Consider the following 4,420-nt stretch of genomic DNA (forward strand, 5'->3'; position numbering starts at 1 on the left):
ATTCCTCATATATATATATATATATATATATATATAGCAATCATTCTTTTCTTCTCTTGCACCAATATTTACATGAGAATTAAATAGCTAGTAATGTAACATATAGAATTAATTTGGTAAACTTAATTAGCTTGTTAACGGAGACTTTTAATCGTCATAGAAAAATACTGCAACTTCAATAACACGTCCTACTTACCCCAAACAAAAATCTCATACCTGATAATGTATAATCAATTCATGTTGACAAGTTTGGACTATATTAGGTTTGGCACCAACATTGATCGTTAACGTTTGTCTTTGAAACCTCATTTTAGGCAGGCCAACATGATTGTCACAAGCTAAGTAATAATTATTGTTTACCCAACAGTACAATTGAATTTGTATATGTGGCAGTGGCTGTGGGTTGAAATAACTAGATTATGAGATTATTATATATATGGGGCTCTAAATCTTGACACTTCCAATATATCTAAGGTGTAAAGCATGGTGATAATGAAGTTTTCACTAATCAACCTCAAAACCTACACTAACCTGATAATATACAATTGCAATCAAGAGTAGAGGGCATTTGGTCTTTCTCCCTTGTAACAAGTAATCTTTGTTCTAAATACTCAACCTCCCTCTATTTTAATATTAACGAACAGTTCCACATTTAGTCATTATTATTATTAATATTATTAGTGTAACACGGCCTGTGCATTCAGAGTGATTGACTTAAGTGGATCGATGGATGGTCCAAGAGTTGAATTATAAAGCTTTAAGTCATCCTTTAATGCTATATCAAAAAATGAATTCGTGTGCTCAGTTAAGGATGGACTATCCACCCACAGGCTAGGGGCTTACGGAGCAAGGCCCGGGACGTACGAGACCTCTGCTCGATCATGTTGGAGCCTTGCCCCATGAGCAAGTGTTGGTTGTTTGCATACATATTACACTTGAGCACTTTTTTGTTCATTTCTCACCTTCAAATTAATTAGGGTAAAACACATAATTCTCTCTAGAATTCTCCAAGGATCAACTGTAAACTCTTTGCCGATCTAAACTCCGTGGATTCTTTGATATTCTCTCGATCCCCACATCGATCATGTGGACTCCATATTATTACGATTGTAGGATTTGATCGAATATGGAATGTTGAGACAAAGTTATGGGCTTGAATACCACAAGGACGTAAGGACCCTTAATTACCTTCGATTCTTCACTATCTAAGTATAGTAGCAAGCTTGTCGTTTATCGACAAATTTTGGATTTTCTCCTTTAATATTGTAAGAGCATCTATCCACTTGTTGTAGTTGAACCAGGTGCGTGAGTGAAGTTCCATACAGCCTCAATGAGCTAGCTTAACATATATAATTGTTATTCCTTTATCTTTTTCGACATGAATCCCTTTCCCATCGAATTCATATGATTTTAAATGAACTTAATTAAAAGAATGTCCCAGGTAAATACTTCGTTCATGATTGTTGAAGAGTTTAGTATGGCCCTCAACCGAGTAAGATGTTAAGTCCTCATTCATAAATGCTGAGTTTCCAAATAAAGTGGATAAAGACGTACTCCCTCTGTTTCAAAAAATAATGGTCTAGTTTCATTTTTAGTCCGTTTGAAAAATAATGACTCATTTCTTTTTTTGGACAGTTTAACTTTAATTTTTCACGTGGCATATTTTAGGCTACAAGATTAAAAGACACTTTGGTACATTTGACATAACTTTAATTTAGAACCATATGATTAAAAAGTCTTCTTTCTTTTCTTAAACTCCGTTTCAAGTCAAACTAGGTCATTCTTTTTTAAACAGAGAAAAAGTAATATTAATTAATTAAGTATGAGAAGCCGGGCGAGTCTTCAATTTTGTTAAGTAAAAAGAGTTAAGTTAATTAAGAAAATATACGGAGGATTGATGTCCCCGTTTCTAATCATCATTGAGTTTATTCGTAGATGCTAAGCCAATGATGCAATTTTAATGGAAGCGAAGGATTACCCAGTCAATTGAGTTGAGCTATATATATATATATATATATATATATATATATATATATATATACTAATTTTCGAACACCAGGCTAAATAATAGTTTATTAAAATAATATTATTACAAATGTGTGATGAGTTATATGAACTTTGAAAGGGATAGAAATAATTAGTTAAAATGTGTATATATAATATCAAATGTAACATGACAAGGTATTAAGATCAACGTGTTTCATGCAATGCAACATCACATTAGACAAAGAACTTCAAAGTTTGAATTAAACCTCTAAAATACAAGTTCATCTACAATATATCATTTCATATATAACAAAAATTATCTATAGTAATTCATGCAATTACACATTCAAGTGTAACCCAATTTAAAGCTTAATAGCATAAAGACACAATAACTTTACTAATCAACATCACCTGGGGGTAAACTACCACAAAATGCATTCTTGACAAAATATCGAAACTATTGCTTCATTGTATGGTTGTCTCAAATCTGTAGTTGGCATGATAGACTTTAACCTTTATATTAGTATGTGTACATCAGACAAGTTAAAGAATCTATTTTTCAATTATATGAAATAATTTGAATAACAATATACTTACCCGAACTATTGTGTGAATCAATTGGAACTGCATCTTATGCTTTATCCAGAAGTGTTATGCGTATTATATAAAACTTAATAAATTACATGAAAAGCTTTTTAACCGATAAAAATTAAAAGAAGCAGTAAATGTAAAATAATGGGATAAGCTCATATAATTGTCCACTAATGGCTCGATAGATTCATGAACTTCATGTTAATATTTTCCCAATTTATTGATTTATTTATTAAAAGGTAAATGTATTGTTTGGTAGATATTATAAAAAGGTAGTGTTTAGATATGGGTAAAAATGTCTCATTAAGAAGGTGACTATAATCTATGTATTCATCAATAGGGAAAACGAACCAACATATACTTTTTTAATAATTATTGAAAACTGAAAAAATATATATTCAATTGTTCTAACGTAAGAGAAGATAGAAGTAACATCAAGAATTTGAATAGGCTTTATTAAGTCATTACAAATTAATTATTTTTTGAAATGTAATTAAACATTATTGTTAGAAGTTAAATTTTTATTTTTTTTTGGTAAATAAAGAATTTTACTTACCAAAATGAGCAATACAAAACACTTGAAACAAAAAAAACAACTCAGCCTGGATATCCCAAGACTGTGTACTTCCAACAACAAACATTCTATTCCTAGCCACTACGCCCCTATCCTTCCCATTTCAGAAGTTAATTAAGCAGGGTACCAATCTAACAACTGCAGTTTCATGAAATAGGAAAACAATAAAAAATAAATAGAGTAATGTAATATAGAGAGTAAGGTTCTACATTAGATTAGTATAAAAAGGATTTGCACGCTATCTAATATATGATAGCAGCCAAGAAATTGAGTGATTCCTTTTTTCTTCCAACTTTGAAAGTACCGATAGATACTATCATATAAAAAGAAGAGGTGGTCTGACTAACTCAATGAAGTGAATTTTTCAAAAACATGCTCAGAAAAATGAGAAAAATGGAGTTTTTGAAAAGAAAAAGAAATCCATTTTATCATTTAGACGAAAAAAATATTATGATTCTTAAGAACTCAACAGGCCATTCCCCTTCGAATCAAACAAACAAAGAAGGGAATCCCGTTAAGTTCTTACGCTTTCATGTTGACAACTCAATTCAGTCGATTACTACAGGGATGAACCCAATCCGAAATATGAACCATAAAAGAAAATACCTATTAAATAGATTACAAGAATACCAGCTACAGTACCTATTATTCAAAGAGGAATCCTTCCAGTAGTATCGGCCATTTACCCCACTTCCCTCCAGATTTCATCAAGTGGTCACGCTAGAGACATAAACAGTCATGGATAATTAAATTATGAGATCATTCCGAATGAGCTAAGTGAATCTTATTTATTCTCTTTCATTTTCTTAATTGAAGAAATAATTGGAAAATAAAACAGCAAGTACAAAAATGAGTAATAACCCCCAGTAGAGACTGGTACGATTCAATTCAACATTTTGTTCGTTCGAATTTGATTGTGTCGTAGCTCTATAATTCAGATTAAGTTTATCATTGGATGAATTGCTTTGCTAATATTGATCCCAAAAAAAAGACGGTAGGTACAACTAGGCCGTGAACAGCCAACCATCGTACTGTAAAAATTGGATAGGTTCGATCTATAGTCATTAGGGCCTCCTAAAACGATCTACTAAATTCATCGAGTTGTTCCAAAGGATCAAAACGGCCAATTATTAATGGAATTCCTTGTCGGCTCTCTGTAAAATACTCGTTTGGCCGCGGGCTTCCAAACACATCGTAAGCTAAACCTGTGCTGACAAATAACCAACCCACAATGAATATGGAAGGTATAGTAATGCTATGAATGACCCA

Source organism: Solanum verrucosum, unplaced genomic scaffold, assembly GCF_900185275.1.
Source record: "Solanum verrucosum unplaced genomic scaffold, falcon-dt-bn FXZP01000130.1, whole genome shotgun sequence".
Lineage (NCBI taxonomy): Eukaryota > Viridiplantae > Streptophyta > Magnoliopsida > Solanales > Solanaceae > Solanum > Solanum verrucosum.